We start from the raw sequence: 22,099 nt of genomic DNA, 5'->3' as shown, positions 1-22,099 counted from the left end.
CGTTTGTGTGAGGCACAGGGCAATTCGTGGAGGTGAAGTAAGCACAAGGAGAGAAAGACTTACTCGAGTTTAATTTTTGTTACAAGTTTTATTAAGTGCAAGACAAAAAATTCTTCACCTTTCTTATTTAAATGTATTTTTCTGCGTTGCTGTCTTCAAAGCCATTTTCTTTCTAGTATTTTCAATATTGGCTTGACTTTTCTTAACCCCCTTCGGGTGAGTGACTGCACTTCCCTGTCTCAACTTGTGGGAAACATAAAGGTTAGAGAAGAGAACTGTAATGCATTAAATCAATAAATTTGGGGATCATTTACTCCTGAAACATAGCAGGCAGGTAAGAAAAGATAAATGCACCAGTGGTCTGCCGCTGGTGACTCACAGCCGAGCCTCTGAAGCTCTTGGAGACCGCTCGGTCTTCAGGTGGGCGTTTCTCACCGGAGCTCGGCCTCATTCTTCCAGCCCGTGGAGGGTAGTACATGTCACCCTCAGCTCCGCGGGGGAGTTTTCAACACCTCTGTAGCTGGATTTCAGGCCCTCATTTACCGAGGCCACTAACTATAATGCACTTGGGTAGCTTTCCAGATACCCAGGTTATGGCATTTTTCCTTTTTTGCCACACCCACTTCATCTAGGCTCTTCAAATCGCTGCAGGGTGCGGGGGAATTGTGTCTTTTCCAACTCTGAGACTCCTGTGTCTAACAGTGCCAAAGAGGTGACAACCTGTGAAAGCCTCCTTTAAACAAGCAGCTACTTTGCTAATGACAGTTCGTTCTCTCGGGAACCCTACTTTATCAACAACGGGCTATGTTTTTCAAGGGGTCCCATGCTGCTTCCTCTGAAAAGGGCAGGGGGTCCTTTGGATTTCTCTCTTTTCTTTTCTCTTCTTCCTTCTTTTCTTTCTTTTTTTTCTTCTTTCTTTCTTTCAAATTTTATTTATTTGTCAGAGCATAAGAAAGGGGACAGCAGAGGCCGAGGGAGAAATAGGCTCCCTGTTGAGCAAGGAGCCCAACACAGGACTCAATCCCAGGACCCTGGGATTATGACCTACCTGAGCCAAAGGCAGAGGCTTAATGCCTGAGCCACCCAGGCATCCCCTTTTGACTGATTCTTAACACAGATATAATGTAAACTAATATAAACAAACTCTAATTACAAACAGTGCTGTAATGTCATCTCATTGATCCAAATGGTATTAGTCTTACACATCTTCCTTTTAGTCTGTTGCTGCACTTTTTTTCCCTGGGGGAGCCTTATCATACAGCAGGTGTGTCAGATATTAAGTGGTGTGAAAAATCTTTCAGCCAAATGTTATCCTCTTATATTCATTTTGTGTTGGCCCAAGAATTTGCATTGCACTGCTTGAAGTTGCGTGTTTCCTGTCTTGTATTCATCCGTGTTGCCCATACCTTACTGATTATTCCCATCTGATTCTTCCGTTGGGTTAGTCTATGAATAGGTTCTTTTCTGTGCTCCTTTCATTTCTTCAGAATTCTCTATCCATTTTCCTACTGTGGCGTTTTGTCTTAGGCTTCTGGTGTATTATTTCTCATCTAATATTGAATGAGTATCTCCTTGTGTACTTGAAAGCCTATGAAAACAAATAAAAACTTAGGGAAACACAAAATTATTTCAAGCAATAAATGCATGAAAGCATACTGGATTGTAATTTTTAAAAACCACTTCTTATTACCTATCACTGTCAATATTTAATAATTAACAGGCATAGTTTTTGAGTGGTCATTGCACGTACTAGATTATTAGCCCAAGTTAAACACAACACACACATATTCACACTCACACACTCAGCTAAACCTTCAGGCATTGCATCTGAGTGTTTTATAAAAACAATAGCGACATCTAAATCTATTTCTTCAACCCATATCTTTCTCTTAAATTCCAGACTTTTTTTTTTTAAGATTTTATTTATTTTTCTGACAGACGGAGATCACAAGTAGGCAGAGAGGCAGGCAGGGGATGGGGGTGCGCAAAACAGACTCCCCGCTGAGCAGAGAGCCCAACGTGGGGCTCGATCCCAAGACCCTGAGATCATGACCTGAGTGGAAGGCAGAGGCTTAACCCACTGAACCACCCAGGCGCCCCTTAAATTCCATACTTGATATCCAAATCTTCCACGTTTTTATCTCAGTAGTCAAATATAATTTTATACTTCTCAAAGTTAGGAAGTTCTTTTCCTCTGCCTTCATCTCAAACTCCAATTAAATAATTTCATATTGTTTCTCATGTCATAACCTTTGGTTAGTACCAGAAAGTTCAATATAGTTTCCCAAATTGAAAGGCAGTAAAACTTGCATTAAATGATGCCTGATTCTAAGGGATGTGCCATTCTTGAAAATGTCTTACTTTTTAAAATACCTCTTTATATTTATGATTAGTCTTTACTATTCTAAGAATCCATATAAAAAGATTGATAGTTTGACAAAAATTGACAGCAATTTTATTGAATTATTTAGATCATGTCATGCCTTTCCTTTTAGATCTGGTATTTTTTTTTTAATCTGCTGTTCTTCTTTACTTAAATGAGTTTTGTCATTTACTCTTGGGAGGCACAAAGGCTAAACCATCCAGCTGTCTGATATGTAATTTGAAATTAAGTAAAAATGCTTTTATTGTTGATGTTATTCAATTGTATTTAATATTTAAAATGTCTTTTAACATTTTAAAAGTAGCTCAGTCGGTTAAGCATCCACCTTTGGTTCAGGTCCTGGTCTCAGCGTCCTGGGATCCAGCCCTCTGTCCGGCTCCCAGCTCAGCGGGGAGCCTACTGCCCCTCCCCTCCCGTTCATGCTCTCTGTCACTATCTGATCTCTCTCTCTCTCTCAAATAAATAAATAAATAAATAAATATATATATATTTTTTAAAAACTGAAGGAATATAAATTTTAAAAGATAATAATAATAAATAAAATGTCTTTTAAAAATGTGTTATTTCACTTTTACTTAGTTTGTGGTAGCATTACATTTTTCATCTACTTAGTATCAAACAATTTGATAACCCCTGGATACTGTGTGTTCTGTTTCTTATGTTAGCAATTAATAGTGAGGAAGAAGAAATCAACCTCTTTTTTTTTGGCTGTCATCTTGCCTATTAGTAGTAAAGAGTCTCCTAAAATGAAAAAAATGACAGTAGATTTCATCACAGAATCAAAACAAATCCCATAATATTGACATACAAACACATTCATGTCAGCCTTCTTCCGTCAGGTTAGAAGAACATTTCTATTTACTTTAATACAGAGCATATTCATTTTTATATGATGATACAAATCATTGTGTTGCAGCTTTAACAAATAAAATTATAGCTGTTTTTTATTTGATCTTCTAAAGATCCAAAGATGTTCAAGGTTTGAGTTTACTTAGTCTTCCGCATAGTGTCATCTGTTACTGGAGAAGGAGATCTAATTTGCAACGGATACAAAACTATTTGTCATTTTGCAGGTTTGCCAAAAATAAATGAAACTATTAATTACTACATTTTTGAGCAGCTGTTAATAAATTGGGACAGGATAACTGTTCATTAGAGTACTGGTTAATGACATGGACTATATTGGTTCAGTGTTGCTTTTCACAGAAATATATCAACAAGATTAAACCTATTAACAAAAGTAAGTGAAGCTTTATGTAAATTTTTAAGATGAGAAGTTACATACCCTGTGTTAACAATTTGCCATTTTAAAACAAATCCTCCTTTGTCATATTAAACTAATGATTCAGTACCATATTTTAAAACAACTTATACCACTTAACATTCATGTTTTATATACTTTATGTTTATATGTCCAAAATAATGGCTTGAAACTGCTTTTAAATAGTAATTTTAAAAGTAAAATGTCTAGTGTGTTGTTATTCTACTTTCTAAACCTAATATTCGCATTAAATTTCATTGTCTTAAAAAAGTTTACCCAATCCTCCAGACAGAAAATATCTTAAAAAAAAGAAAATGTCTTTTAGATTTTTAAATTCATTCATACATATGCATGAATAAAGACATAGAATATATTTACATATTCCCTGTAACATGAATGTATACATTCTATACTTGTTTAATTGGAATACATTTAATTGCATCTGTGTTCTAATTTAAAAAATTTTTAATGGCTTCTAGGTATGGATATTTATAGTAGCGTAATTAGAAATATACCACATATACAATATAAAATGGTTTTTAAGGAATTTAATCTATTTTATACTATATGACGAAATTATTATATTAAAAAAAGGAAGTAGTCTCAAATTGCCACTTCTCATGCCTCCTGTCCTTTGGGCATCTAGAAATTCTGACCTACCTTCCTTGCCAAAATTTTAGACTAACAGTTATAGGGAGTTATTTTAAATTGTGACTGTACTAAATAAAATTTCTTACCAGCCAGTTAGAATTTTGAGAGATTGCTTTTCAGGGTAATATGAATAACCCACACAGACAAAAAAAAAAAAAGGATTTGTCATTTGGAAATATGTAATGTATCCAGTGTGTGGTAATTAAAAAAGCAATCAAGTCCTGGTAAAACATTCATGACAATGTCTTTCTTGAAATCTGGTAGCTCTGTTAGATATTTTCACATGACTAAACGCATGCACAGCCTCTCCCCTCCAGAACAGCAGTGGAATTTGGCCATGGTCACTAATAATGGAAAATAGCACATGAAAGCCATTCCAGTAAATTTGTCTTGTGGAGTCCATTTCCTTCAGACAGGTGTCTGTTTCACAGCTGGCTCTCTCCAAATTGGTCCTGTGATTAAATGGACGTGGACACAAAACTAACCTTTAATTCCCAGAGATGGCTCCCCTAGGCAGTGATAGAGGTCCACCTGCAGGACCATGTATTAACAGCAGCTGTATCCCCACTGCTGGCCCAGGTCATAACTTCATCGGGGGTACGTCTGAGGATCTGATCATCCGATGCATATAGGTGCCAGAACACTCCCCAAAACATCAAGCATTCCTCATTTATTAGGAAAAGAATTGCTGTAAAAGTTAATGTTTTAAACCAGCAATACAATAAACCAGCAACACAATAAACAATAGCTTCTACTTGATAATTTGTACCTTGCAGCCTGGAGAATAAACCTCGTAAATTCATCAGCCGCATTGACAATGCTTTGAATTTAAAAAATACTATTTTGTGTCCATAGAAAACCGATTATACGAACTCTTGAACTTTGACATATGTAACTGCTCATAATATAACGGGGATCATCCTGTAGTCTAAAACAGTTACTGCATATATAAATAGTGGCTATATAAGCATAAATTATGTAATAATTTATAAAAATTTTCAAATATTAAACACTTAACTGTCACTTGTTGTAGTTGATTTTAATTCCCTTTCAATTAGGAGGCAATTTAAAAATAAATCTAAAAATCACAAAATGATGTCTCGTAGAGTTAGAGCTATGTTTTTAAAAGAATCCACTTCTTTATAATCAGAATTTTTCCTTGCCCTTTCTCTTCAGAAATATTTTCCATCACTCTGTAGTGATTTGTTTGTATACCAAGATATTGTTGGGAATTTACTTTGTTTATTTCATATACTTCTGATCAATTCCAACTCATGCCCAATTATATTACACTAAATTAACATAATTCAACAGATGTTGATATTTAAATGTTTTCTGGCATTCAAATCTTGGACAGCTGTCTTTGAGCTTGGGGAAAAGGCAAACATTTAGAGTTAAATGCTGAACATATGCTTAAATTACTAATTAGAAAGATGGAATAAAAACTATGCATTATCCTTTCTAAGGACAATAAACCTCAGATAGGGATTTCTGTAATCTTTTTACATCAAGTTACAGTCCAGAGGTGTACTCAGACTAAAGAACATCAGACTCCATGGATAACTTAATTTAATTTCAAGTTTGATCACTTAAAAATTATGGAAAGTGTCACTAGGATTTGAACATCTAAAATGACTTCATACTGGCAGTTTTAAGAGTTGAAAAGATGCTTTTCATTTACAATGTCAGGATGGTAAAAGCAGTTTTTAACAATATTTTATTGTGGAAAATCTATCATATGCAGAAATACAGAGAAAAATATAAACTCAGTATGTCTCAGCTGGCTTAGATCAGGGTATGGCCAACCTGGTTTCATGTGTATCCACACCCAGCCCTTCCTCCAAACCCAAAGCCCATCTACCATATTACTTCAACTGAAACTAACAGTATGTTCTAAAAAATAATAGCCTCTCTCTTTTTTTTTTTTAAATATTTTATTTATTTATTTGACAGAGATCACAAGTAGGCAGAGAGGCAGGCAGAGAGAGAGGAGGAAGCAGGCTCACTGCTGAGCAGAGGGCCCGATGCAGTGCTCGATCCCAGGACCCTGGGATCATGACCTGAGCCGAAGGCAGAGACTTTAACCTACTGAGCTACCCAGGTGCTCCAATAATAGCCTCTCAAAAAAAAAAAAAAAAGAAGAAGAAGAAGAAGAAGCCACAGTACCATTACCATATCTATTAAAAGAGCAATCATTTGTTAATACATGTTATTTCTTAACATATGCTAATATATACGATTGATACTCACATTTCTTCAGTTATTTTGTAATGTTTTATTTTATACGTTGTTTGGATTTGGATCCAAATGAGATCTGTCTCTTATAATGGGTTGACATACATCTCTTTAAAAATGTTCCCCTTAATTTATAAATATGCCCTCCCCAGCCTTTGGTTCTCCTTGAAAGTTTTTGATTGCAGAAATCAGATTGTTTGTTCTATGAAGTTTGTCACCTCTGAGAAATGTTGCTGATTTTACCCCACTGTGTCATTGCACATACTCCTCTTGTCCCTCCCTCCTGTAATTGGTATTTAAATCTAAAGAATTGATTTAGGTTCAGGTTGTTTTGTTTGCTTTGTTTTGCTTTGTTTGGGCCAAGACTGTTTCAGAGATGGTATCTTCTATTTTTCTCACTTCCTTGTCTCTTTCTGTGATTGGTTAGCCATAATATCCCAGATACATTGAATAAGGGTTACAGAATGGTGATATGTTAATTCTGTCATTCAAATTTTGCTTATTGGTTGGATTACTTCTGTTAAAAATATTTCCCACGGGGCACCTGGGTGGCTCAGTGGGTTAAAGACTCTGCCTTCTGCCAGGGTCCTGGGATCAAGCCCCGCTTCGGGCTCTCTGCTCAGCGGAGAACTTGCTTCCTCCTCTCTCTCTGCCTACTTGTGATCTTTGTCTGTCAAATAAATGAATAAAAATCTTTAAAAATAAAATTTAAAAAATCCCCCACTTCAGCTACTTGATTACTGCAAGGCACAGATCATGTAGGAAAAGAGAGAGAAATACTTGATCACTTCCCTTGGTTATCAGTTTTCAAAATTAATTGGTTCTTTACATTTTCCAGAGATGAACAGTGAAACTAGATTCTATTTTTTCTTTAACTCATTTATTTTAAACATATATGATGTTTTTCAGTTCTTTAGTTATTATTCTAATGGTGTTAAAATTGGCCCATCTTTGGGCAATGGAAGATTGTTTATATAGGCTCCTGAGTCTGTTTCCTTTCTAGTGGATTTTCTTTGCTTTCTTCCTTGCCATCTGGTATGTTTACTTTTTCAAGGCTACCTTGTACCTTTTCTAGCCTAGACCATTTCTTTAAGAAGGGAAGTAGCTTCAGAAACTACAATCTGGATGTTAGAGCTATAATTATTTCTAGCCCTTTTTAATGGAATGCGTTAGGATTTTTTTTTTTTTTTTTAAACATGTTGGCTCACACGAGTAGTCTTGACTCAAATTCAAGACTTCGGTATTTTTGTACTTTCCATTATTGATTATAATCTCTTTTTACAGCATTGAAAATACTACCTCTCAATGACACCATATAGTTAACAGCTGTCCCTTGAACAATGTGGGAAGGTTAGAAGCACCCACCCACACCCCACGTGGTCAGAATTTCTTTGGTGACTCTTAACTCCCCAAAAACCTACTGATGGCCTACTGTTGACCAGAAGCCTTACTGATAACATAAACAGTTGATTAATGCATACTTTCTGTGCTATATGTATTATAATATATAATATATAATGTAATATATAATATATGTATATAATATATGTAATATGCATGTATGTATATTGTATTCCTACAACAATATAAGCTAAAGAAAAAATGTTATTAAGAAAATAATAAGGAAGAGGCACCTGCGTCTCAGTAGTGAAGTGTCCAACTCTTGGTTTCGGCTCAGGTCATCATCTCAGGGTCATGTCCTCAGGGGTCATGAGATCAAGCCCCGAGTGGGGACTCCACGCTCAGTGCAGAGTTTGCTTGAGATCTTTCTCCCTCCTCCTCCCTTTTCTTCTGCCCGTCCCTCTGCTCACATTCTCTCACTAAAATAAAGTCTTTTTCAAAAATCATAAGGATGAGAAAACACATTGATAGTACTGTACTGTATTTATTGGAAAAATTCCTTGTATAAGTGGACCTGTGTCGTTCAAACCCATGTTCAAGGGTGAGCAGTATTCCTTTTATCTAACCAGTCGTACACAAAGCAGTCTCAGAATCACCTTATCATCATGACCATCAAATAAAATAATTTTTAAGAACAGCCTAAATTTTCCCTTTCTCTATTTGTTTTATAATTCTTATATATTTCACAAGGAATATGTAGTCAATCCCTGTGTGTAGTCAATTTCAAGCCCCTTGAGGGACCCCTGGGTGGCTCAGTCAGTTAAGTGTTTGCCTTTGGCTCAGGTTATGATCCAAGGGTCCTGGGATGGAGCCTGCTCAGCAGGGAATCTGCCTCTCTCTCTCTCTCTCTCTCTCTCTGTCTGCCCTCCCCACTGCTTTGTTTTTCTCTCTTTCTCTTAAGTAAATAAATAAAATCTTTTTAAAACTAAGTAAAGTCACTTAAAATAGTTCCTAAGTATAGATATTCCAATTTGTAATTAGGTTCTTTAGTTTCATTTTAATATTCAGAGACTTCTCTTTAAAAATATATTTAATTTTGTTATATAATGACATAAACATCATTATAGGTTCTATAATCAAATCTCCACCAAAAAAAAAAAAAAATCATTTTCAAAGAGGTCTAACCTCTATCCTGTCCCCTCAACAGGGGGGCTGGTAGCTGTTGTTCTGTTTTGTTCTACTTATGGTTTATCCTTCTGTTGGCTTTTTTTTTTTTTTTCTATTTTAGAATAAGCAGCTCTATCTTTCTTCCTTTCTGTGTTTCCTTTTCCTTGCTGTTACTTGCACTCTGGTATAACATTTTACATTTCAGAAGACTTTTGTTTTTTCTAATAATTACCTTTGCATTAATACTTTGGGCAGGAGAGGCTGTTTGCTATTGGTTTCCTATTGGGACCTCTCCTGAAGTCAGCTAGTAACCTCTTTTGCCCTTCTCATTCCTCTCCCAAGCACTGGATGTAAAGTCGATGATACTCTGCTAATATCTATAGGCCAATCAGCAAACTCATTCCATCTTCCTATATACTTTTCATTTCTCTCCCTTTATGATACGTGTACTCTGTATACATTCTCGGAGGCATGAACCATCCATCCTATGCTGTCTTCTTCGTTTCAGTTCTAGTTTTGGTTCTATCTCCGTTCATTTGGTATAAATTTGGCAAATAAATATAAGGATCCCCATCACATCTTCAGTCAGTGTTTCTCTGTTCGTTTTGTTTTCCTCTGGAAGGGCTCGTGGAACGGTGTTCCTTGACTTCCATGACCTGTACATGTCAAGGTCACTTTGACCAGATTTACAACCCATAGCTCCTGTCTTCTTTCCTCAATAAATAGGTTCCTGCATTGTCTGTATAAAACATTTGTTTTCAGTGTCTGCTGGAGTCTGGTTTCCGTTCCTTTCATGTTTCAGTGGCTTATTTTTGCCTGGATGCTCAATGATATTTTCTTTCTCCTTAAAGCCCGAGAGCTACAATAGACTGTATTCTGGTATGGTCATTCAAGGTATTTTTTTCCCCAAGGACGAAATATGCTCTTTCTGAAGGTAGTTGTTACTATTTTGGAATAAATTTTAAGATTTCCTCCAGTTACAGTTTTTCATATTTATATTATTTCATTGCTTTCTTTGGTTTTGCTTCAAAAGTTTCTCTTATACATATACTGGATCTTTTTTGCCTGTCTTTTGTAGTATCACTTATATGATCTTTTTTTTCTCTTCTTTCATTTTGGATGTTTTTGTACTTTGCAGCCTGTGTTGCATTACCTTCTATTCTCCTCCATCCTCTTTATTCTCTTACATTTTAGTCTAGTTTCATTTCTGGAATTTTTTTTTAACTTTCTAATTGTTTTCTGGATGCTGTCATCTCTCTTTGGCTAGCTGTTGGGGGATTCGGGTTATGCTGTATAGATTCAGAAACAAGAGTGCCACTGCCACCATATTCCCAGAATATTCTAGGACTTCTTCATAACCTGCTTATTTTTAAGAGTGGAAATAAGTGATTAGAGCAATACATGGTCAGGGCTGCATTTCTCTACTGATAGATCTAGTGTGTCATGATTTTCTAGTCTTCTAGTATAGTAATGTCTATGTTTCTTTTAACAATGATGCTTCATACACTACTTCCACACACCTTTAAGGACTTTCTTTTACCAAGTATATAAAAGCCACTAGTCTAGGTGATGTGTTTGGAACCCACATACCGTGTACAATCTCTGCATTCCAGAATCTTATATCCTCCTACTTAGGAAAACCTGGACTCCATCCATGGTTCATTTTAGCCTCTCACTCTTGTGCCCTTCATTTAGTCTCCATAAAATAGCCAGAAAGACATTTGGAGAACCCAAATCTATTTGTGTGTACTTAAAAATTCTTAATGGCTCCTAATGCACTGTTCCTGGGTTGTAAATTGGTATAGCAACTATGGAAAACACAGTATGGAAGATCCTCAAAAAAATCAAAACAGGACTATCATATGATCCAGCAAGTTCATTTCTGGGAATATATCCAAAAGAAATAAAAGAACTAACTCCAAAAGATATCTGCACCCCCATATTCATTGAAACATTTTTTATACTAGCCAAGACATGGAAACAACCTAAGTACCCATCAGTGGATAAATGGATCAAGATGCTGTGTGTGTGTGTGTGTGTGTATAATGGATTATTTAGTGATGGGGAGGAAAAAAGAGCAAATCCTACTATCATTTGAGACAACATGGATGGACCTTCAAGGTATTATGCTAATTGAAATAAATCAAACAGAGAAAATACTTTATGATCTCACTTAAATGTGAATTTAAAAGGGGGGGGGGATTCAGATTTATAGTTACCAAAGACAGAGGGTGGGGAAGGGGAAATTGGAAGAAGGTGGTCAAAAGATAACAAGCTTCCAGTTATAAGATAAATAAGTACTCGGGATGGAAGGTACTGCATGATGACCATAGTTAACTCAGCTGTATGACACATAGGGAAGTTGTTAAGAGAGTAACCTACCAATCTCATCACAAGGAGAAAAGTTTTTTTTTTCCTTTTCTCTTTCTTTGTTTTCTTTTTATTGTAACTATCTAAAAAGATAGATGTTAGCTCAATCTACTGTAATCACTTCAGAATGTACGTAAATCAAACCATCATTTTGTACACCTTAAACTAATACAGGTATGTATGTCAGTTATTTTTCAATAAAACTGTAAAAAAACAAACAAACAGATAGAAACACACAAACACATAAATTATTAATGGCTTCCCATTGCCTTTAGGATCAAGTCCTAAATGTGGCTTGCAAGGTCTTTCTTGGTCTACCCCTCTTGACGATTCCAGACTCATCTCCAAATACTCCCTACCTTGAATGCTATAAACCTGCTGCAATGAGCTTGTTTTCGTTCTTCAGATAAACTCTGCCCTCTCTGCAGTAGAATTTAAGATTTATAAAAAAGATATAAAGTACAGTGGAAAATCAGCTTGACAACTTCTGCTTTGGTATATCGTGTTCTGTTGTATTTGCATACATGACACATTTGTATGTTTATAGAATATATTTAGACCTTCTTAGCTAATGATAAATTTTGTTATATTTCCCCATTCATACTCTAAAAACAAAATATGTTCTGGTTCCCAGAGTTTCTCTACTTCTTTGGGCTTACGATTGGGACAAGAAAGCGACAGAATCAATACAGTGTTCAGTTTACCATAAACAAACTCTCTTGTCTGTGGGGAATTATAGTCAAGACTTAACTGAGAGCATGCAGTGAGCCACACATTCAGCCCTCACATCAGCTCTTTGAGAACAGTTCCACCATTACCTCCATTTCTCAGATGGGAAAGGCAAGGTGTAAAAATTAAGTAACTTGCCTAGGTTTTTAAATGGAGAAGCAGCAATGAAACTTCATCTCTTGGCTTCAGAGTCCACACTCTTAACCACTGTGCTGTAACACCTCTCCAGATACGCAGTTAAGAAGGATCAAAGACAGGGGATTTAAAGTATACTACCTAAAATTGAAGAAAAAAATTCCCCATCATTTTTCTGGTTAAATACCGAAATAGCTGAGATCCCCTGAGTGTCAACAATGCATTTATTTCATCTCATTTAATTTCCAAAATTAACCTCTGAAGCAGATACTGTTATTTTTCCCATTTTGCATGTGAGGAAGGAGAGAGGGGTGCAGTAGCTTTCTCAGCTCAAATGCCAGGTAATTTACACGGTAGTGTCTTTTTCCTCGAGTCCTATTCCTAAGACATATAAAAATGAACTCGACCATCTTCTTAAATCTGCTATCTCATCTTTAAGCAAAACTGTTGACTCTTCTAAAATAGTAATTTTAAACACTTTAGATTATTTGTGCATTATGTAACAGAGATAGTGGCAGCATTTTGAAACCATGACTAAAACGATTGGTGTTAATTTGGCATTCAGTGTCTGAAATTTAAAAAATACAGAGGCCTGCATGTTTTTTAAAGAAATGCAATGTAAATGAGAAAAGAGTAAATGTATGTAAATGTAAATGAGAAAATGAGGAAAGACTTCATTTTTATTTGAAGTTAATTTTTGGTAGATTATTTCTCTGTGGACATTTAAAGACAATAGACCTTCCAAATACAAAGAGTAGTAGACCTGAATTACCAAAATGAGAAAGGATGTTTGATCAAAGATCTTGATGGCATAACTGAATATAAGGTAATGCATTCCAACTTTGTAGGTATTTGAGTTGAATAGAACTAGGAGAATCCTGAAATACTTTCTCTTGATCACTGAACATTTAGTGTTCATGTAGTCAGCACAAGCCCCCAATAGCTTCCCTAGCTATTAGAGTATATTTCACAGTCTAGGAAACATTTGCTAACAAGTGTGTAAAAGTTTTATGTACATATTGTTCATTCGTCTGCCAAAAACCATCATGGAAGAGAAGGCACCAAAAGGATTCTTTTTTTTTTTTTTTTAAAGATTTTATTTATTCATTTGACACAGAGAGATCACAAGTAGGCAGAGAGGCAGGCAGAGAGAGAGAGAGGAGGAAGCAGGCTCCCTGCGGAGCAGAGAACCCGATGCGGGACTCGATCCCAGGACCCTGAGATCATGACTTGAGCCGAAGGCAGCGGCTTAACCCACTGAGCCACCCAGGCGCCCAAAAGGATTCTTTTCATAAAGTTACACTTAGCAACTTAGCAAAACGCAAAATTATGTAAAGGGAAACACTTCTGCATTAGATGCCTGCCTAGACTTTAAAAGCTGACTTACATATATACAAGTTTGATTTTGCACATACTTCCACCCTGAAGCCCAAGATAGGAACTGAATTCATTTTGTGATTTTCTATTCCCATAAGTAAGCATTTATTTATTACAGAAATCGGAACCTCAATAAAGATATTGATTATCATAAAAACAAGTTACTATCAAAACTCTGGCATGCCTTGTTAAATTTTATTCAATAATGATTTAATAAGTGCCTGTTATTGGCAAGGCTTATAAGTGCTCAGGGAAATCTACTTAAAAGAAATAAATCAGATGTGGGCCCCACTGCGTTCAAGGAATCTACAGTCTAAATAGAGTATTGGTTCATGTAGATATATAGCTGTAGCTTAAAGTAAAAATCATTGTTTTCTCCAAGGAGTGAGAGATTATTCTGACAATGACAGTCAGATAAGGCTGCCTAAAGGGGGTGGCATTTCAGCTAAGTCATAGATTCCCAATTGAATTCCACCAATAAACAATAATTTAACCTAAATTCAAGTAAGTTTGCATCTAATGGCAGTGCTGTCTGACATATTCCAGAGTAGAAATAACTCCCTACATCTTTCAGAACTTTAAGACATTCCAGCATATTATTAAAATATCCAGTGTTTATTACCTCCACAGTGTGGAGGTGAAAGTGGCAGCCACATCTGCCTTTGCTCTTCAGTGGTTGTACTCTACAGATGTTCATTACAGCAGATAGAATTAGGACATTAGTCTCAGTCTCCTTGCAACAAGTCATCATGGGACACTTTACAGAACACCAAAACTGAGCTCAGTCTTGAGCCTGTATCTGCCAACTCAGCCGTGAAAGTAAATTGTAAACTCTGTTGAATGAACAGAGCCTCTCAACTTCAAAAGCTACCTTGGAAATGGATCTCCATGGAACTCCATCTCTTCACCAGGCCAATAACTTCCTGACCGTAGCTACAAAACTATCCAAAGCTACTTCTACAAAGAATTAGGGACAGACTTTTTCCCCACTGAATTCAAATATTGATTTAGTTAATAAACTGATTAATTCAGCCCAGCAGGCATTTCATTCCTTTTTTCTAGAGAATTTAAAATAATGTCAAATGGACAGATTCATTGAACTTCTTAAAATTTGATGTGTGCAGGGAGGTGACTTCTCCCCCCATGTCTCCATATGTTCTCACTCCCGTCTTGTTGAGTTGCTCCTAGAGCCCCAAAGATGGCATGCGGTACACGCGCTTCAAGGTAGTCGTGCCTCTCCAGATGTCTTCTCTCACCGAAGGTCCTGGAATGCCTTGCACTCTGGTTTGGAATTCTCTGAATATTGAGTTGAAATCATTTTCCCACATGATCAGTAGACTTTAACCCCTAGAAAATGAAAGCCATATCTTTTTTATTTCCCAATCCTGTTTTACGGCATAGGGCATGGCATGCATTACATTTTCAGTAGACATGTATTAAATGGAGTATAATAAACTTAGTTGAATGAGGCAGTATGGTATAGGGGAAAAATTATTCTTTAGAGGCATGCATTCCTTGGCTCAGATAGAATAACTTCATTTCTGTTTATGTGATCTTTGACAAGTAACAGTTTCTCTGGACCTTAGGTTCCTCAGACCTATCGTATGTGAAATACTTAGCATAATACCCCATATGTAGTTGACACTGAATATGTTTGGATGTTCCTGGTAATTCAGTAATAAATTCTAAGATTTAAGAAACTAATATGTATTCAAACTAATAAAAAAAAAATAACATATTTTCTGCCCTGCCCCTTTAATTCCATCATTCTCTGATGCTGGTGAAAGAAACTCAGCACATCCATTCCAAAATACTCCCTAAGAACTGCACTTATTAAAGCTTGGCTTAGAGGGGCGCCTGGGTGGCTCAGTGGGTTAAGCCACTGCCTTCGGCTCAGGTCATGATCTCAGAGTCCTGGGATCGAGTCCCGCATCGGGCTCTCTGCTCAGCAGAGAGCCTGCTTCCCTCTCTCTCTCTCTCTGGCTGCCTCTCCGTCTACTTGTGATTTCTCTCTGTCAAATTAATAAATAAAAAATCTTTAAAAAAAAAAAAATTCTGTTAAAGCTTGGCTTAGAGTCAGAAAGAGTGAATAGGAGATTATAGTAGGAAGTCAGTTCAACAAACGTACAAGTATTATATACTACACTGGAGAAAGTGGATACGAAAATGAGTAATGCATGGATTTCCTCAAAAAAGTTAGGAATACTATTAAGAACACTCCATAGCTTTATTAATGGACATTATAAATGCCAACTGTTTCATCTTAAGAAGTACTATATGGTGTCATAATCAGAGAGAATGTGGTGTTATATCTGAATCTGTGTCTGAATTGATAGTTCTTCTTTGTAAGATGCAAGATGTCATCGGGATCGACATCCCAATTTTTTAAATGTAGACACATATCCTCTTGCATTTAATGGAGATATTCAAAATAATTGTGTTTCTTTTGCATAATTTTAATCCCTCCTAAGACTTAACACTAGCTTTGTTATATCATTTTCTCGAGGAAATTGGAATAAATTTATTGTTGAAACTCTATACTACATATCATTGATAAACAGATTCCAGAAATACATAGTTATAGCTAGGGATTGAAGAAATTAAATCAATATCCGTTTACTAAGTGCCTACTATATCCTAGGTACTATGCTGTGAAGAATAAAAGAATACTCCAAGATGCCTCAAATATCTTAGATTCTGCTTGGAGAGACAATATCCAAATTTGAACTCAGGCGAAATGAATTTTTCTGTTTCCCCAAAGAGGTGGTCTGCTACCATAACCTTATGGACTTATTACACTGTATAGTAATTTCTCTTTCTTGTGTTTCCGGCATAATGCTATGAGCCCCTTGATGGTAGGAGCTATATTCGTCTTTTCTTAGCATCTAGTAGAATACCTGATCAAGTTTTGTTAATTGTTAAATGAATGTTTTTGAGTAAATTTAAGAAACACTTCAAGGAAGAAGTGTTATCACAAAAAATGCATGATTAATTGCCAAATGAAATGTTGAGGCAACAGTTTTTACAATAGTTTAATTTGTTTTAGTTCAGTAAATATTTATTGTGCCTCTAATATATGACAGAAGCCAAGTTAGATTCCATGAAATTGCACATGGTTCTTGGCCTTAAGTTGTTCCAGTGTTTTTAGCTGACAGTCCCCTCTAATCTGAAAACAAGTTGGGCCAGACCATATGATATATGTAACAACAGACAGAAACACAGATTGCTATGAAATGTAGAGGAAAAGTTCTTAGAAGGAGAGTGAAGTTAGGAAAGTTTAAAAAACAAGAAAGAACATTTAGATTTGAGGACTCTGGGAAAACTGTGAAGGGTGAAAGATTAAGTTCTCAAGGATGGTGGAAATTAGGAAACATAAAGAGGAAGTTTTCTCAAGTGGGTAGAATAGGTTGCTCCAGTGTTAGGTCATGTACATGGCCTTGGTGACCAGCAGTTCCTTAAAAATATCTGTAGGGCTTGGACAGATATGCGAAGTATGGAAGCCAGGATGTAACAGCGATTCTCCCAAAGAGATTTTTTGAAACCTTATGAATAATTTGCCTATGAAAGGTTTAACTCTCTTCTAGATGTGAGAATGTTCTCACCTAGATATGCTCAGAATGTTCTAGTGATCATCTCAAGATATCTACCTAAATGGAGTGAGACAGTCACCACCACCTTTTAGGTACCCTTTGTCTAGAATAATGAGGAGGTACAAAAAGAAGCAGCTTTTATAAGAGCTGTTTAGGGATATGGAAATTGGGTTTAATAATTCACACAAAAGGAATGGTAACAGAATAGCAGGCCCTTGGGGCCTTAGATAAAGCATGAACACACCAGTTGGAGGAAGTAAAACTTCTTTGACATAGGAAGTACCAAGTGGTGGACAAGAGAAAATTTGAGACAGTGGGCTTCAGAGTTGCAAGACTCTTCTGGGTTTTTATTGAGTTGTGTTTTTTGTTTGTTTTTTTAATGAAAAATAAGGACTTACTCTTACAGGCTATGACACATTTATAAACGCAGACAGAATCAAACACTAAAGAAAAATAAACTTTTTTATTAACTGCCCAAAAAATACCTACTTTTTATTTAGAAATGATCCTAATTATATCCTTGTTTTAGCACATTGATAGTGTTTAGTTATAATGAGTTCATAATGTCTTTATTTGGTATCTGTTTAGTGACACTACGCTAGACCTTCTTTTGGTTATATTACACCACAGAAGCCTCCTATCAGTTCCCCGGATCCTGCATCAATTACTTAACTTTTCTTTGCCCTGGGCTGCTTCTGTGAAGCATTTCCCAATCTGTGAAGTGGGGACGAAAGCCACAGTAATGTAGTAGCCAACAGTTACTGATTGCTTACTCTATACAGGCACTGTGCCAAACGTTTGACACAAACGATTTCTAGATAAAATCTTCAGATAAACCTTTGAGGTAAGTACTAGTCTAACCACAGTTCTTGAAGGCAAAGAAATTGAAGCAAAGTTTAAGTAACTTGCCAAAGACTGGTAAAATCCTCTTTCAACCTTGACAAATACAGCGACAAGTAGGCTTTTTGAGAGAACTAGTTGGGAGAGAAATGGCGATATCAGAGCGAACAGGTTGTGGGAGCACATGCAAGTTCCCACCAGCTCCGCCATCACTCCCCCTTCCTCAGGACAGCTGAGCCACTAGAACACTGCTCTGAGGAGCCAGAACGTCCTTGAATGGCTGGGCAGTGCGGCCCTACCCTGAGCTCCCCAGAGGCCTCCTGATGCAGTCTTCCCTCCCTCACACTTGCCGCCCACACTGGGGGAAGTGCTTATCAGCACAGACCAAGGCACAGAAGAAACTCGAGTAACGTTAGCTCTGGCCACAGCCACTGGTTACTGGAGCCAGCTAAAGCAGACTGGGAAGAAGTAGGTCTGGACTAGAACTCTAACAGGGCGGAGGGGCACCGACAGGATAAATTCATCGGCTTTTGAGAGGAACCTCACACTGACAGGCCAGATCACTGTCGGAGGGGTCACATTCAGACCACAGCTAATTGGATGTTAATGGACACAGCGTCCAGATGTCCCAGCCCAGGTGGGCAGTGAGCAGAGAAGGGGGACAGGGGCAGCTGATGCTTGGGCTAGGGTCTGCCAGCAGCATTGGAGACTGCCTCAGTCACCAGGTTGCGCTTCAGAGCCAGACCTTAGCATTTGGGGATATCCAGGAAAGACCTAAATCCAAAACAACTAAGGTGCTGAGAGGCTTATGACTGGTAGGTACCTAAGTCCAGAATAAAGCAAGGGCTCAGCTCCTGGGACACAAGTACTAAATTCAGTGCACTGTTTTAAACCTTAAACTCTGACTTTCTTAAGTCAGGATTAGTCCAGGGAGAGGGGAAATGGACTGCAGGCAGAACATGAAGTCAGATGACCAAAGCCACAGAGAGAGAAGGCACCAGAATCAGGTAGGGCATGATCGACAAGACTAGATACAAAGTGTGCTTCATGAACAAGAAGGGGCTTAGAAAGAAAAACCATTAAAAACCAGGACTTCATGCAATGTTCACAGTTAAGAAATACTTAGACTAAATGGTAGTTAATGCTTCATGTGTGTTTTAGTACAACAGAAAAAGAGGCACTGCTGTTAACGCCTTCGATTTAGTATGTTGAGACATGGAGACATCAGAGGGGAGGAGAGGGTCATTTGGATCCAGAAGAGGAAGTTCCCAACGGAGCTGGGTTTTCCAGCCCGGAGACTTCTCTCTGCCACCAGACACCTCCTCCAGTGACACCGCAGACCTGATTCATTTCTGTGCAGCTGATGCCCTGTCCATGCTTATATTTTTCTAACTGACAATGAGTGTTCTTGCCAAATGCCAGGGCCCATAGTCACATCTGTTTGTCGCTCCTCTGAAGCTTGTCTGAGGCTGCTTGGGAACACATTTTATCCAGGGGGCAACTTTAACTAGGCCTAATTCTCTGAAAAGCCTCTGTTTGTAAGTGCATATGATGAAGGGACAAGTCCTTCCTCTTTTCCCTTTAATATTATTGTGTTTGACACTGCCGGCTTCTGTCCCTGTCAGCCCATGTTGAAAGCCAAGTTTTCAGGCAAGATGGTTTTCACTAGGATTTTTGTTTTGTTTTGTTTTCCCTTTTTGTTTTTTCCTGTTTTTTGTTGTTGTTGTTGTTTTCCTCCAGAAAATGCCCAGTTTCCTATCACCACACCATTTAAAAGGATGAGGGGATAAACCATGTGAAGTGTGTTTCAAAAGCAAAACAAAATGAAGACTTCTTTCTGAGTTCTGCTTTTCTAATATTTAATAGGAAAATCTTCAGAATCCGTATATGAGAAACTATGTTTCACATCATAACTAAGTGACAATACTTACTAATCCAAAACAAAAACAGCATTATTTCTTGATCCTTTCCACTTAAAGATATGTTTATTTACCTTTAATAGTAAAGGTGTGAGTCATTATAAAGTTATTAGGCTTTGATTGGTCTCCCCTCTTCTCCACTGCAGGCAAATACCGTTAACAGAAACACACACACTGGTATCGTTGATGGGTAACTTCCTTGCAGCGCCTTAACAAAAAAATCTTAACGTTTTTTAATAACTTCGGGTCTGTTCATAAGACAGTGCATTATCCTTCAAAACACACACACACACACACACACACACTCAAACGCGTGCGTGTGCACACACACAAAGCCAGCTATCCCCTTGAATAGTAATCCAAGTATTCTGCGTTGCAAAAACAAATGACTCATTTAGACTGAAGCAACAAGGCTTCCTTTGAGGCACTCATTGATTTTAAATTAAAAAATAACTGCTACGTTTTACATTAGGAGTGACAACGAATAACAGAGGAGACCTTACTCCGTGTTACTCGTAGCAACTTCAGTACGCCTGTCTGAAGGAAAAGGGAGATGGACAAGCCTGAATGGGGCAATCTTACTGATCGATAATCCAGATCTCGGAATGCGCTGTAGCAGATAGTCAATTCCTGATAGAATTACTGAAATGCAGCCGGCTGTTTTTCTTATGGCTCAGGTCTTTGGGTTCAATGTACTGACTTTATTAACTTGAACTTTATTCTCCTTGAATGTTTGTGTGTCTCCTTTCCTTTATGTGGCTCTGCTGGGAGTGGAGGAGGGGAGATGAGTGAAGATGTTGTATTCCATTTATTCTGTAAAGATGACTGAAAGGGAATTTTTGGTCCAGCAGATGAGAAAAGAGGTTGAAAAGAGAGATTGTTCCTAAGATTTGTTTTTCACCGTGTTTGTAAACAGGCCTTCCTAATAAGTCTTAATAGTATTTAAAAAAAAAAAAAAAAAAAGATAAAGTCTTAAAGGCAGTATTGACTTTGGAGAATTATTTTTCAAGCAATGAGAAGACTCTGATTACATGCCATTAGTACCAGAACAGCAGACGTGGAAGCCAGCAATGTTAATAGTCACACTGGGTACTTACGATCTGTCAGACCCTCACGTATTTCTTCTAATTATTTCCAAAAATGTATTTCTTAAAGAAGGATCCTTCTGACTAATTTTTTATTTTTTTTAACCTTGGTTTGAGCTTTAAATGTGTCTGAAAGTAATAAAACCTGGCATTGGGGTTTTTTTTGGGTTTTTGTTTTGTTTTGTTTTGTTTTGTTTTAAATAATCCAGAATCAAGACTTTTCATGGGCTGCCTGCCCACTTCCTCTCTCAGATAGACCAACACAAAGAAGTTCCATGATACGGCAGCGTCGTGTTAGTCTCAACCATGACAGAGAGGAGTGACGGGAAGCAGTTATGTGTCTGGATTTTGCAAACCTTGTTGCCCTGCATCTCATCAGTTTCAACCCTGGCCAACCCTGCTCTCTACCGGCGTCCCAGGATTCTAACCTGCCCAACCATCTCTCCTGCTTAATGATCTTTAATGACTCCATGTCAGCTATGAAATCCAGACAGCTTCACGGCCATATGTGACATATATAGCCCTGATCCAGCCCCAGCATTCTTCTTCCTTCAAATTATATAGTTCCTCCTCGAAAGATTGTTCCCCAGACATCTTGGACCAGAATAAACTCTTTATTGTTTAAAATACTTTCAGCAAAGGGATGCCTGACTAGCTCAGTTAGTAGTAGAGCATGAGACCTTTGATCTCGGGGTTGTGAGTTCAAGCCCCATGTTGGGTATAGAGATTACTTAAAAATAAAATAAAATAAAATAAATACTTTGAGCAACAGGTATAGAAAACCTAACCAACAATGGCTTAAACTAAGGATATTTATTATATTTCAACAAGAGGATCAGAAGTAAATGGTCCATGGGTTGGTGTTTACAGTTCAATAACAAAAGGGCCATGCCTCAGAATTCAGATTCCCACTTTTTTTCCATTTCCAGAATGTTCCCTTCCCCTCCTCCTCAGCTATTGCTGATATCTGAGCCTGTCTGGTATACGCTCTACAGAGTCAATGTTGCTACAGTCTT

The 22,099-nt window shown here is 37.3% G+C and overlaps 1 protein-coding gene across 2 annotated transcripts in view; it reads left to right on the top strand.

Moving 5' to 3' along the window:
• GPATCH2 (G-patch domain containing 2) overlaps positions 1–22,099 on the top strand; it is a 172,833-nt gene that overhangs the window by 131,567 nt on the left and 19,167 nt on the right. The gene's annotated exons all lie outside the window — the stretch shown is intronic.

Source organism: Mustela erminea, chromosome 17, assembly GCF_009829155.1.
Source record: "Mustela erminea isolate mMusErm1 chromosome 17, mMusErm1.Pri, whole genome shotgun sequence".
Taxonomy (NCBI): Eukaryota; Metazoa; Chordata; class Mammalia; order Carnivora; family Mustelidae; genus Mustela; species Mustela erminea.
This window is presented reverse-complemented; position numbering and strand designations above follow the sequence as displayed.